Here is a 15,955-nt window from a genome sequence, read left to right on the forward strand (position 1 = left end):
GATAACATGTGTTTTGGCCAGGTTAGCCACTAATTATTAAAAATACTTTTAGCAGTTATTGTTCATTGTTGCTGCAGTTATTTTCACTAGGGGAAAAGTACGTGTTTTCTTCTTGAGCCTCATAAAATAGCCATTATACTATTCCTAATAAGCTACAATATAAGTAATGAAAAATAAGATTTAATTTAGGTTCTCTTTTCTTTCTTTTTAAGCTCTGTATGTGAGGGTGGTAGTGAGGTATGTGAGGGAGGTAGTGAGCATATGGCAGAATAGAAGAAAGACACCAGGTAGGTCCTGAACTACATTTCAATTTTGATGAATACAAAATTCTAGAAGGTGACAAATATTTCTGCAAAATACAGTAGTGATGGGGAATCTGTGTTATGTGTATTCCTCTCTATCACAGTCTAAAACTTTAAATAAATATTCTGTAAGCTATCTTGGAATAAATGAATAGTTTTATGATGCTGCATTTTAAGTAAAACTTTTGCCATTCAGGTATGTCTGTAAAGCTTTGTCAGGAATAATTGGACTGGTAGAAAGGCTTCTAACAGTTAAAAAGTCATACACATGGTGTGGCAAAATCATGATTTGAGTAGATTAGGCAACAGGAACACAGAGCAAGTGATTTGCTTCTAACTTGGCCTCACAGAAAAGGACAGCTTGAATGGAATTTTATTGGGTTTAGTTCCTTCATGTGAAAAAAGTGAAATTCTTTTGCCTTTAAAGGAACGGGCTCTTTCTCAGCGTAAATTAATACCATATCTGCAATTAGAACAGTAAGAGAACTGGTTTCCCAGTCTTTTGAATGTTTCACATGAATCTTCTCTAGAAGCTTTTCAATGTTTTCACTGTATAAAGGGGAATAAAGGGATAAAGGAAGGGGTAGAAGAGGAAGAAGTGGAGAGAGGGAATAAGGGAGAGACAATCTGGGAAAAAGTGGTTTAAAACTTCTCAGAACCTACTGATGTTGCAAGCTGAATGGGAGAAGAGCACACATCCAAGGTTTTGATATGAATTACAGGGATCTGAGAGCTAAGAAGTAGCATCTCCAAAATGTGAGGGACACTTCCCATAGGTGCCACTCATTTACCACTGAGCTCTTGCTTATTTTAAGGCAACATAAGAGCTGTCTTTTCTTTTGACATGAAATTATTTTCAACAGGAAGACTGATGAAGACCTAGATTCAAACAGAGGGTGGTGTGAGGATTAAGTTCTTGCAAACAGATATTTTTTGTTACAAAGCAAATTCCCCAGAAGGTTCCAGCTTGTGTTCTCAGAGTTGGCTGCTCCTGTCACTGTACTAAAAGGGAAGTTCTAAGCCACTCTGAAATAGCAAAATCTCACTGTTAGAGGTTAGGAGTGGAGGGTGGGGAAAGTCCTATAGGACCAGAAGGTGATAATAGTGTAGAATAATTCAGTTGGAAAGGACCTACAATTATCACCTAGTAAAACTGCCTGACCACTTCAGGGCTGACCAAAAGTTAAAGCATATTACTCAGGGCATTGTCCAAATGCCTCTTAAACACTGACATGCACAGGGCATCAAACACCTCTCTAGGAAACATGTTTGAGGGTTTGACCACCCTGTTGGTAAATAAATGCTTCCTAATGTCAAGTCTGAACCTCCTCTGACACAGCTTTGAGGCATTCCCCAGCATCCTGTCACTGGATACGAGGGAGATTATCACCTCCCACTCCACTTGTCCTCCTCAGGAATCTGTAGAGATGTCACCCTTCAGCATCCTTTTCTCCAAACTGGACAATTGCTGAATCCTTAGCCCTTCCTCATATTACATGCTTTCCAGCCCCTCCACTGGCTAGATTGCTCTCTGCTGGATGCATTCAAGTACTTTAAAATTGTTTTCAAATTGTAGGGCCAAGACCTGTGTACAGCACTCAAGGTGATGACAGGCCAGTGCTGAATACAGTTGGAGAGTCATCTCTTTTGACTGACTGGTTATGCTGTGTTTAGTACGCCCCAGAATGAGGTTTGCCTTCTTGGCTGCCAGGGCATGCTGCTGACTCTCGTTGAGCCTACTGTTGACCAGACAGTAGACTCAGCCAGGAACGGACAGCATGAATTTTTCAGGAATAAATAATTTCAGGAGGGTATATTAGGTTATTTTGGCAGGGTAACAGCTACAGACAGGAAGTTAAAATAGGTGTAACAAACCTTGATAGAATTAAAGCTTCAGACACAGTCACACATGGCATTCTCATAAGCAAAGTAAGTGAAAATGGTCCATATTAAACTATTCTTGCAGGCTGGAGATGCAACAGGCTTCAAAACTGTTGTTAAGTAGTTACAGATAGTTTACTGTCAACTTTAGGGGACATATAGGCAGTCCTGTTCACTGTTATGGTTTTTTTTCCATAAATCAGCTCGTGCTTCAGCTGGGGAAGAAAACTGGTTACTCAATCTAACCTTGAGGTCTTAAGGATTTAGGCATTTTAAATTCAAAACCTAACACCTGAAAAAACGCAATTATTGGAGTGCTTGTGCTCCACATGCATGTCTTCTTTTTTTTTTTTTTTTCTTTTTTTTTTTATTTCTGCAAGCTTCCCAGCCATGTTGAGCCAGGCAACTTTGTCGTACCCAAAGCTGGCCATTGCCTTGATTGGAACTAATGTACTTGGCACTTGCATCGTTCTGCAGCTTAATCAGAATTCAAGAATTAACTTTTCCTCATACTGTGTCTTCAGGGGGCCTAATGCTGCAGATTTTCTTAAAGCATCGTCATGAACAGAGACAGTTAGGGCTCTGCATATAAACCTTCTACTTTTCTTCCGAGAATCAGCCAGTAAGCGACAAAGTCAAGTAAAGAACTATCTAATTTAGTCGATGAATTTTTTTTTATTATTATTATTTTAAAAAGCTTAAACAGTAATTTGAATAAAACACATAAATCATTCTGGTAACAAAGACTGGAGATCATATCTCTCCTTCTCCTCCACCTTTTTAATGCCTGTGCTCTATATTGCATACTCAGTAGAAGTTTCCCTGTGGGTTTGCTCCAGTCAGGTGGAAGATGACCTTGGGTACCCTTCTGTCCATGTTTTTGACTGGGTTGAGATACATCTGAGGCACCCAGTGTGTGAAATTCTAGGGTTCTGGATTCACTTGGGAAGAAGGTATTACTAGATATCCAAATCCTTTGCTGTTTTTAACCAGTGCTAGAGTGTAGTTTGTATTTTGCCTTGCTCTCTTTCTGTTGTATTAGTATTTTTGGTAGGTTTTTTTTTTTTAAGTTCGAGATTTTTTTGTTAGTGTGACAGCAGAAACAAATACAGAATCAGGTAACGCTTGTCAACAGAATAAAAAGGATGAAAAATCAGTTTGTCATTCTTCTCACTGTTCTCTGGTTTATTGTAGGTTTATGGTTCTGAATTTCATTGCACCAAGAATCATATTAAGCACTGTTACTCATTTATAACATAAACACCTTTGAGAGGTTTCATGATCATAAAAGAGTGTCTGAATAGGCTCAGCTTGTCGGGTAGACCAAACTGTTCTTGGCCAGTTTGTTGTCATTTTTTACCACTTTGAACAATGATTGTATAAGCTGTGAATTTCATTGACAATAAGTTTTGTATTATGTTCTAAATCATTGGTAGAAATAGTTTGGAGCTAATCCTGTGATTCCAAGAGAATCATGTGGAAGGACATTTGGAACAATGCTTGAATGTGCTGTTAGAGAACCTTTTTTCCAGCTTGCTTGAAGATGATTTGTTTGATTTGGAATTGATTGAAATATTTGAGGAACAACTCTTACAAGAAGATGGTGAGAGTTCAAAAAGTGAGTCTGGTTTGTGATTTTGAATGTCATGATTCTCCTAATCTTTAAAATTCTTCATATTTTGTGGTGTTAAAAAATCTAAAATGTGTAGAATACTAGGATAATTTACCTATTAATGTTTGGTAAGTCATGGAAGTAGAAATTTTAATACCTTTTAATAAGTCTTTGTCACTGAAGCCTACAAATGTTTAAGAAAGCATAAGGAGACAAACTCCCATTATTTAAAAAGTATGAAACAGTTTGTGGGAATTTTCAACATACTGTTATGTCCACTAATTTTCATTAAAAGTCAGGAGTGTGTGCTTTTCATTCTCTTCTAGTATGAGCCAATGACTTTCTAAAGCTATTAAATACAACAGAGGCATTACTAGCTGGTATGTGCTTCATATTGTTTCCAGGATGTGGTCCATCTCCTGTTAAAGTCAACAGGAATGTCAAAGAACTGGGACCTGGTCCTGACTGTTGAGAGAGGATGCACCAGAGAGGATGTTTTACCTATAGTTGCCTAAATTATATGCCCGTCGTTTAACATATGGCAGTGCCACAGCTTCTAATAGACAGAAGTGCTAATGCTGTATAGAAGGGCTTGACTAGCTCACTGTCAATATTTCTGAAGTCAGTTCAGATCCTCTGACTCTAAAAAGTGGAAAGTAAAATCTTGAGCTTGAATACTATGCTCCAATTTGAACAGCAGTATTTGCAGAAGTCTTGCAGAGACTTCTTTCTGTAATAGAATCCATAAGATGCACAGTGAATTATATAGTTTGAGCTGCCTGACAGAAATCGATACTGTAGAGAAAGTTAAAAAGATTTGTATAATTCTTTGCACTGGAAAACTTGCAGATAAAGAGTAGTCTTTTTTTTTTTTTTTTTTTTTTTTTTTTTTTTTTTTTAAACAAAGTCCCTAAGAAATGCCTCTTTGGGAGACATATATATCAGCAAATGCTAAGCAAAGGTGATTTTTATTATTAACAATAAAAAATAAAGCATATAATTTATTTGCCAGCATCCAGTCTCTACAATGTTACCATTTCCTATTAATAAACTAGGAAGAAATCTGCTAAGTAGGATGATTTGCTGTGGAAAAATCACTCCACTGCTTTCCTCTTTGTCCCTGCTCTTTTTTATTTGTAACGTAAATACGACTTCCTTCAACCCTATTCTATACTTGTTGAACATGTTATTGACATACCCCATGATATGCACACACAAGATTCTATTAAATTTTTACATACCACTATCCCAGCGTGGTATGAAGTCGCTCTGTAAGCCTTGACCCAGTGGTTGTAATTAATTGTTAGACTGCTCCTTTAATTTGCACTGCAGGGAACGATGCTGAGGGTGCATATGCATGGTCTGGGAAATTTCCCAGAATCACTTTGAGGTAACTGAAGCCCTCCATATGGCCTGCACTAAATGGGCTCTACAGCTTGCCATAAAACTTTTGGGAGTGCACCTGTTGCAACTGTGATTGGATTAAGCAGGAGAGGGGAACAGGGATAAAGGTAAAAAAGATGAAGCTTTCTTGCTCATGGTGGACTTCTCTGTTTCTCCTTTTTTCTGGTTGTCTTTTTACTTCTTTCTCATTGTGTGTTAAGATCTTTAGTGCTACTGTGTCCTTCAACTCCTCACACATATGTTATTGCTCTGCTGTTTTCACACAGACTAAATTGCATTAGCTTGCAAATGATGATAAAAGGAGTTTCTTGGATCCAGTGGTAGTAATACTGTAGTTGAGAGGCTCCTGGTCAGACCTCTTACGTCTTAAACACTTCTCACTACATTAATATTTCTGAGCACAGCCAAGCACCCAGCCAGCCACTTGCTCTTTCCCTGTGCCCCTGCTTCGTGCAGCATGGGGAAGCAATAAGATGAACGAGAATGAGAAAGTTCCTAGGCTGAGATAGACAGGGACATCACTTAATAATTACTGCCACAGGCAAACCATACTTGACTGAAGAATTTAACTTAATTTATTGCCAGTTAGTAAAAATATTTAATTACTGATTTAGTGCTGGGAAACAAAATCAAAAAGAAAAGAAACAAGCATTAAAACACATAGGGAAAACATACCCTTTCGCTTTTCCTGGACTCAGCTTCACTCCCAGGTTCACTCCCAGGTTCAATTTCACTCCTTCAGACTCCTCTCCCTCTGCCATCATCTCCTCAGTCTGCATTCAGTCTCTTCAGTGAGAAAATGAGCAGCACAGGGAGGGTCATGGTCAGGATATGGCAGTTTCTCCCTGCTCCTTCTTCTTCCTCACTCTTTTCTTCTGCTGTGGTGTGGGTCCTTGATGGGCAGCAGTCCCTTCACGAATATTTGCTATGCCATGAAGCACCTCTTTCTCCTCTGGCTCTGATGTTTCCACCTTTGTTTTCTACTCCTGTTTGTTTGGGTTTTTTTGGTCCTTCCTCCCTCATTACCTCTGTGTTCTCTCCTCCCCTCTCCAGAGGTTTTTTCCCTTTCTTCAATATGTTTCTACAGAAGTGCCTCAAACTTCCCTGGTGGGCTCAACTGGCACCCCACATCTTGTGTGGCCTGACACAATTTCCATGTGCCAAGCAGCCTTTAACCATGCTGCTTCTCCTGGCCTTATGATGGGGAACATGGGTTTTCAAATACTGGAATTTTGGCATACTGAGAGGTTTGCTTTTTCCTGGAGGCTTCCACCCTGGACTTGTTTTTTCTTTGACATAATTTTTTGCAGTTAACCCGTCTCTACTCATTAAAGCAGCATGAAAGCTTTTATGATAAGAAAAGCCAGACCAATGATAGATCTTAGACCAGTATCTTGTCTTTGTCGATGGTGGGCCACAGGTACCAAGGAAAACCAGTAAGAATGGGCAAGTATACAAGGATGTTTCTTCAGAATAGTCTTTTAGTTGGAAATAAAAAAAAAGTACTAAAGAAACATATGTCAAAAAAGAGAGACCACTTCTATACTACTTCCCAGCTCTCTGGATCTAATAAAAGACATTCAGGAAAGTAGCTTGTGGACCTTTGAATAATGAAATGTTGTGCCCACTCAGATTTCCACTGTTGCCTCTTCCTGGACTGTGTGGTAGTTACGGTTAAATTGAACTGTCACAGTGTTACTTAGCAGCCAGGATTAAGATGCTGGGGCTAGCCTGTGCAATTTTTAGGTTTTATTTCCTCCATTTTCTGAGTGACTTGGGGTCTTAGAGGCATCTGGCTTTGACTTCTAATCCAAATGTCAGAGAATAAAATTCATGGTTTACACAGGCCTAGTAAAAAGTACCAGAAGATCAGAGATATAGCATAGCTAAAAGAAGGAGTAAGTAACCGTTGAAAGAAGTAAATGCGTGTGCCTTAGTAAGTTATTTGGATTTAAAACTCAAGCAATGAATTCTGCAGTAGCCCATCCTCCAAGCAGTCTCAGTTATTTTCATATTCAGGCCCTATCATTCTTGATAATTATCTACTTGTACAATAAGGCTTAATGCCAAAGGCATTAGCACACTGGTGGAGTTGTTTTATGCTATGCCAGCTACTTTTTTTTCCCATCTGTTTTGTAATTTTGGACATGGGATAGCAAAGCAATACAAATCCAAAAGTTACTGTTAACAATATTTAGAAGAACAAAAAACTTCTACCAGCAAAAAGCCAGTAAGTAACTGCAGATAGGAAAGGTATGGTTGTAATGAGGATATACAATAATTAGGGCATTATTATGCAGTCCTTGGTCTTTTTCTTTTTTTGGCCAGTTGTTGCCCATTCTGTTTTCTAGCAACACTGAAAGGAAGCACAATGCAATTTTGTATTGTACAAGGTTTTTCTTGGAAGTACTATCAGCATTAATTGCTTAGTGAAGTCCAGGGTAAAGGTTACACCATAAAACTGGTGGGAATAAGCAGACGAGTACACAACTAACAGGTCCAGTTGTGGACTGACGTTGTGCTTTAAAGGAGTTTATGTGGTTGATGCCTATTCTTTTCCTTTTAAGTTACTTACATATTCTACAGAGAAAACCTAAAGGTCATCACCTTACATTAGCATGAGTATAATTTAAAACAGAGTTCGAAGAAAATAAGCAAATTTTCAAAACCTAATATTTTTCTACAAATCAAGGAGCATAAAACTTTTACCTGAGGAAGAAAAAGGAAGGGACCTAATACATGGATTTGTGCAGAATTTCATTTGACTAACTGTCTGGGGAAAAAAATTAAATTCCTCCAGTTGTAGAAACATTTACTGTTACATTTCTTTGGGTTTATTCCAAAAAATGCAAGATAATAACAACATTATTAATGTTTGGCAAATGGGTAAACAGTATGAAAATTTGGTTTTGCAGTTGTTGTGTTTTGTTTTTTTTTTTTTTAGTAAACCCGTTTCATTTTAACAGGGACTTTGAGTTTCTGTTACTTTTTACTGCTGGGAGAAAATATGTTTCCTAGTTTTCAGACAGAGATGATCATATCTAGAAATGAAAGAGTGGTGGTGTCTGTTTATTACTTGTCAGATAAGTTAAGGTCTGATTCCACAAAGGCCTTAAGCATATAAATGGTCCAGTAGTGCTGTAGGAAATAAATAGCAGGATGGGATATATTGTATACAACATGGTGTATTGTATGCCTGCTCTGCAGTGCCAAGCCTGCTTCTTAAAAGAATTTAGCAGGTCTGTTGGCTGACCTTTCATTTGGAGCTTAGGGAAAAGGGATCTTGTGTCATATCCTTATGCAGAGTGCCCTGAGGTCTCTCTGCATTATTCTTGTGTAGATGTTAATGAAATTTGAATCAAGATTTCCTTGCTCCCTCCAATGCTCATGATTTAATCATCTTGTGTAAAGTTGCCTAAATGCTTATATACGTTACAGTTAACATTTTCCCTTGCCTTAAATTGTGCTTATGAATCAGGACTGATGTAACTGAAAATGAAGCTTCCTAATACGACATATATATGAGCTGTTCTTGTCATCATTACTCTCCAATTTTTTTTCCTCCCTTTTAAATAAGACACAGGAAATACATTCCTGTTTACTCTCCCATTATATTGTGTATAGTCAACTGACATTATTGCAAAGCAAAAAAATACTTTGAATGAATGTTTTCATCCCTGATGGTATTATTTCGCATTCTAAGGGAAATCAGTGTCTTATTTTTGCACTAGTCCAGAGCCATCTAGCTCAGTTGGCTGCAGGCCAGATCCAGAATTTTCACTACTTCCAATGTTTTATATTGTGTGTGTGCACACTAAATGGTTGCTGGGGCTGAGGGGGCTTCCTGTCTCATGATCCTAGCAAGACAACTTTTCAAATGATCTGGCAGTGCCCTAAAACTTACAGAAAATCTGAGTGAAACTGTAATGCACACTGTTCATAAGTCTGATTTTTACACTGTTGAAAAAAAAAGAGAAATACATGTCTTAAAAAGTACGAAGGGTAAACACGTCCAAAATTGTGAGAAATGAAAAGTTCTTAGGAAAGGAGAGAAGTTGGATTTGCATGTATCACATAACTGATATGTGTCAAAGCCCTAGGCATGAATCTTTTTTGTGTTGGATGGCCTTACAAGTTCAACTCCTTGGTATTTGCCTAGGAAAGAGATATAACAGCTTGATATGGCTATTTATATAGTAATGGGAAAATTAGGGTAAATGGTGTTAGTACTCTGCTGCAAAGCAGTCTGTGTTTGCCTCATTCTTTCAAGACTTGAATAATTAAGCTGACCTGAAAGTATTGATAATATGTAACCAGTAGTAAATGGACAGGCTATGTGGGAAGTGAGCAGATTTTATTAAAATTGCCAAATAAAGGAAAGAGGACAGGAGAATGAATTCAAGGATTACATGGTGTTACTTTATTTCTTGTTTATCTCATTATATTTAATGTAACCTCTACATTTTAGGGATTTTAGAAATCACAAATTCTTGTATCTTTCTATGGCTGTTAACAGGCCACTTGACCATCATTAAAAATAAATAATTTAGATGTAGTAGAGGTGTTGCAGTTTTTATTTGTAGAGTGATTGTTGTAGGTCCTGGTAAGGTTGGCCAGTGGTTTCCAAGAGTAAATAAAGATGCAGCAGAAACAACCTGGGAAAACTCAAAATAAGTTTATAATGACCTGAGATAATGTGTTCTGAAGTTTAAATTTGCAATGCTGCAGACCAGGCTCTGTTTTCTTTTCATAACTCATGAGGGCTGATTGGTCCCAGGGTCCAGAGGATACTCAGTTCTGGGTCAGGTATTTTAAAGGTATGAACAGATGGATGGTCAGGGCTTAAGCCTGCAGCTTCAGTCCATAGTGAAAAGACCACGTTAGTATACTTGCAAGGCACTTAAATTGCAGTGATGGAAATTTAGTTTAGATATTAGGAAAAAAATTTCTAATGGTAGTCTAATTAAGTACTGAAATGCGTGGATGGTAGAGGTAGTTGAAGGGCACCAAGGAATTTCTGTTGCTGGAGACTCTCAAGAACGGGCTAAACCCATGTCTGTTGGCTTGGTTAAATTATAATTCACCCTGTCTTGGTATTGGTATGCTGGGACTAGGAACCTGTTCAGGTTCCTACCAGCCCTGTTTTCTATCATACTGTTGTCCCAATTTCAGCTGGGATGGAGTTAATTTTCTTCTTAGTATCTGGTACAGTGCTGTATTTTGGATCTCAACAGCTAACTGTATTGGAGGCTGGAATAAGCTTGACTGGGAATGAGTGGCAAAGGTATCCCATTGACACTGGCTCAGAGGCTCCATGTATCCTTGGCATAGACTGTCTCAGGAGAGGGTATTTCAAGGACCCAAAAGGGTACCAGTAGTTTTCCAGTATAGTTTCCTTGGAGATGGAGGAAATTAAACAGCTGTCTGCTTTGCTCAGTCTCTTGGACAACCCTTCTGTTTTGGGGTTGCTGAAGCTTGAAGAACAGGTACTGATCACTTCCACAACAGTACATCAGTGGCAGTATTGCACTAACCAAGACTCCCTGATTCCCATTCATAAGCTGATTTGTCAACTGGAAAGCCAAGGCATGACCAGTAGGACTTGCTCACCTTTTAATAGCCCCACATGGCCACTGCAAAAGTCTAGTGGAGAATGGAGACTAATAGTAGATTATTGTGGACTGAATGAAGTCATGCCACAGCTGAGTGCTGCCACGCTGGACATGCTAGAAGTTCACTATGAACTGGACTTAAAGGCAGCCAAATGGTATACCACTTGAAATGCATTTTTCTCAATCCCTTTGGCGGCAGAGTACAGGCCACAGTTTGCCTTCACTTGGAAGGGCGTCCAGTACACCTGGAACTGACTGCCCCAGGGGTGGAAACAGCCCTACCATCTGCCATGGACTGATCCACACTGCGCTGCAAGAAGGTGAAGCTCCAGAACACCTGCAATACATTGATGACAACATTGTATGGGGAATACAGCAGAAGTTGTTTCTGAGAAAGGAAGGAAAATAGTCCAAATTCTTCTGAAAGCTGGTTTCACAATAAACAAAATAACATCAAGAGACCTGCACAGGACATCCAGTTTTTAGGAATCAAACGGCAAGATGGACATCATCAGATCCCAACGGATGTGATCAACAAAAGAACAACTGTCTCCACCAACTCATAAGGAAGAAACATAAACTTTCTAGGTGTTGTGGGCTTTTGGAGAATGCACATTCCAAATTGCAGCCTGATTGCAAGCTCTCTTTATCAAGTGACCTGGAATAAGAATGATTTCAAATGGGGCCCTGTGCAGCAAATATTTGAACAAATTAAACAGGATATGGTTCATGCAGTAGCCCTTGGGCCAGCCTGGGCAGGGCAAGATGTAAAAAATGTGCTCTACACCACAGCTGGGGAGAAAGGTTCTACCTGGAGCCTCTGGCAGAAAGCATCAGGGGAGACTTGAGGTCAACCCTTAGGCTTTCAGAGATGGGGATACAGAGGATCCAAAGCCCACTACACTCCAACTGAAAAAGAGATACTTGCAGCTTATGAAGGGATTCAAGCTGCTTCAGAAGTGGTTGACATTAAGACATAGCTCCTCCTGGCACCCCGGTTGCCAGTGCTGGGCTGGATATTTAAAGGGGGGGGGTCTTTTCTACATGTCATGCAGCTGATGCTAAATGGAGTAAATGGGTTGCACTGATGACACAGCGAACTTGAATTGCAAATCCCAGTCATCCAGGAATTTGGAAGTGAACATGAAATGGCTAGAAGGCACAGATTTTGGAATGTCACCAGAGGAGGAAGTGACAAGTGCTGAAAAGGCCCCACTGTACAGTTAATTACCAGAAAATGAGAAGCAATATTCCTTGTTTACCAATGGGTCCTGCCATGCTGTGGGAAAGCATCGGAGGTGGAAGGTGGCTGTATGGAGCCTCCTACAACAAGTCTCAGAAACTGCTGAAGGAGGAGGTGGATTGAGTCAATTTGCAGAAGTGAAGGCCATCTAGCTGGCTTTAGACATCACTGACCAAGAAGTGGCTAGTGCTTTATGCTAGTGCTCTGTCTCTGTACTGAACCCATGGATAATGGCAAACGCCCTGTCAGGGTTGTTGCAGCTGGCAGCACAGAGATAAAACCGTACGGGCTACTACCTTGTGGCAACGTATTGCTGCCCAGGTAGAGAACCTTGTTCTTTGTTGTTGTTGTGAGGTTGTAAAAGTACTTCAGAGAGACACTTATGCACCTGAGTCAGGCCACTGAAGAACATCAAAATAACCAGCAAGTGGGTCAGGCTGCTAAAAGTTAAATGGCTCAGGTGGATCAGGACTGGGAACATAAGTGTGAATTATTTACAGCTCAGTGGGCTCACCACACCACAGGTCATCAAGGAAGAGATGCAACATATAGACAGGCTTGTGACTGAGGGGTGGATTTGACTGTGGACACTTGTGTAGGTCATTCATGTATGTGTAACAAGTGCTGCAATTAAGCAAGCAAAGTGGTTAAAGTCTTTTTGGTATGGAGGATGATGGCTGAAATAAAAATATGGGGAGGTCTGACAGACTGATTATATCACACTCCCACAAACCCACCAAGGCAAACATGTCAAGGAAAAATATCCTGGGTCTCATGCCAATGCCTGGAACACTATCCTGGTCCTTGAAAAGCAAGTCTTACAGAGACAGAGCGCCCCAGAAATAATTGAGTCAGATGATAGGACTCATTTCCAAAACAACCTCATAGACACTTTGGCCAAAAAGCATGGCATTGAATAGGTACATCACATCCTCTGCCATGCACCAGCCTCCAGAAAAATCAAAAGGTACAATGGACTGTTAAAGTCTACTCTGAAAGCAATGGGTGGTGGGACCTTCAAACATTGGTTTGTGCATTTAGAAAAGCCACCTGGTTAACCAACACTAGAGGATCTGCCAACCGAGCTGGCCCTGACCAGTCAAAACTTTTATGTACTGTAGAAGGGAATGAAGTTCCTGCAGTGCACATTAAAAACATGCCAGGGAAAACTGTCTGGGTTATTCCTGCCTCAGGATAAGGCAAACCCACTAATGGTATTGCTTTTACTCAAGGACCTGAATGTACTTGGTGGGTAATGCGGGAGGATGGGAAAGTGCAATGTGTAGCTCAAGGGGATCTGATTTTTGGTGAGAATAGCCAATGAATTAAATTACATTATGTTAATTGTTATACAACACTGTATATTATCATTTCTATGGCAGCTATATGCCCATCACTGCACTCGCTGCCTTGCAGTGTCCATCTCTGCTACTACGGATTTGGGGATCTGAACCCAACTCACTTTCAGTTGCCACAATAATGAAGAATGGACTTTGATGAGACCAGACCAGTGCAGTGGTGTGGAATCAGAACTGGCTTCAGCATGCAACAATCCACCACCACACACAATCTTTCCTGGCCTGAAAGACTGTTACAACAGATGGAGCCCAAAGTCATGGACTAAATTAACTCAATGGACTTTTATAGGGATGGTCCATAGACTAAAGGAATGATATATCTGTGTGTTTGTGTCAAAAGACAGGACAGATGATGGTGTATTGGAAAGTGTTGCATGTCATAAATGGTATGGAATAAGGGGTGAGTGAGTGGCGGTGTGTTGCTTAGCTGCTGGCTTGGGTTAAACCATGACAACTGGGATATTGGTTTTGATTTATTTACGATACCCATTTAAACAGACAAGCAGAGAGAATCTAAACAATGGAGAAAAAGATTGTCCACAAGTGTCATTGCTACCACTAGTTTAAAAAGCAATTACCAATCTTTTCTGAATACATAGGTAGAACTCTTCAATTAAATGCTTGTTTTTTACTTTGTCTCTAAGGGAAAATGCAGCAGAGAAAGACGTTAAATTACAGTTGATGTAAACTTACTTCAGGTAATACATGAAGAGGAAGAAACATTTGTTCAGTATTTTCTTTGTCTTCTCTATAAAGAATAGAGGATCAGAATGCAAGAGAGAGAAGGGATTTAATATTTAGGAATTTTGCAGAATACAGTGATGTACTGAAGTTTACTGACAGATTTTTTTTAATCTTGTGTGCTTCTCATGCTTTAAACCTCCTGAAAATGCTCTTCCTTTCTCCGTTGTGGTTAAAGCCCAGTTCAACCAAAGAAAGTCACTTTGAATATATAGGGACAAGGCAAATGATCTCCCTGGCTACATCTACCAGAATAGCTGTTTTCATTGTTTTCAGTTTAGTTTTGGATGCATCAGTTTGAAAGAAGAATCTAATGTGTCTTGTTTTAAAACTTCAGTGAAATGAAATAAAAGTTTCTTAGTGTAACTGAATCATTATTGAATGAGCAAGCAAATCATACTCCCCACACACTTGGAGTGTACTCCTATTCTCAAAATGAGAAAAAAGAACCAAAAGATGCAGCTATCAAAAATGCAGAACTAACCAAAGAAACTGTTTAACACAAGCAAAAGAAGTCATACAATCACCATTTTCTTAGGTTTTTTCCATATCTTTTTCATTTCCACACTGAAAATCATTTGTAACTGAGTTGTATGCCTTTGTAATAACTGTTGACATGCCATGTCTAACTTTCTAGTCTTCAGACCACCATTTAGTTTAATGCAATATTTGTATTTTCTTTTGTGTTATTTGTAGCTGTCTTGACAATGATACAAGTGTTTCTCCTTTGTGTCAAGAAAAGATTTGAGTAGTACTGTCTATAATATAGCAATTGTGAAACTCAGAGAACTGCTGAATAAAACTGGAAATATTGGTGAGAAGTTGGTGGTTTTTATAGAGCTGAGGACAGTAAGAGGACTACTTTTACTATGCTGTAGTGATCCTGACAAGAAGACATCGAGGAGTTAGTGATCCACACTCACTTAACCTGAGTGATCTCAGGCCTGTCCTGTGCTGCACTAAGCTGCATGTACAGCATGGCCTGTTCCAGTTGCTGCCAGAATAAATTTAAACAATTAGTTGTAATAGAGGAGTCTGCAAGCAGTTCCCACTGAGTAGCAGCATTTACAGCACTTCATGGCCTTGCCTTTACCTACCAGTGTAGCAAAAGGTTCTCACGTGAACAACCTTTCTGTTTGACAGTAGAAATGATTAATAGAGTTGCTTCCTTGTGAGAAAAATCCCATAACAGCCCAAACAATCACAATGGGAGAACCTCTTCTATGTACAGAGTCTGTCCAGCATGGATCAGAGGTCCCTGTGATGCTACACCACCCAGGGTACCCAGCATCTAAGAGAATGTAAGGTTATCTATACTGTTCCCTCCTCATACTGTTAGCTCTAATAAGTAGCATTTTAAACGATACTTTACAGACTCTCAATGCCTTTCTTACTGGTGTCATACCAGACTGGCAACTCCTGCTGCAAAACATATGCTGAATATAAAAGTGATGTTAATCGCTCACTAAATCTGTGATGGTAAAAATTAACAATGACAATACAAAAAATGCAAAATCATTCATTAAACTCAACTGATTTTTTTGTAGGAAAGAAAAGATAAATAAACACAGGTTTTGATAATAATGAAATACTTCCTATTCTGATAATGAACAAGAAGTAAATTAAAAGATAACTGATGAAAATTGCACATTTTAAAGTTTGTCTGGATCAAAGAATTCACACCCAATTTTAAGAAAATTGGAAAAGTTTGATTTTTTCTAAAGATGGTTTTCAACATATACTTGAATGTTAAAAGAAGGCCAAGATGGTTGGAGATAGATTAATATTATGCTTATACCTAG

This window comes from Falco cherrug, chromosome Z, assembly GCF_023634085.1.
Source record: "Falco cherrug isolate bFalChe1 chromosome Z, bFalChe1.pri, whole genome shotgun sequence".
NCBI lineage: Eukaryota > Metazoa > Chordata > Aves > Falconiformes > Falconidae > Falco > Falco cherrug.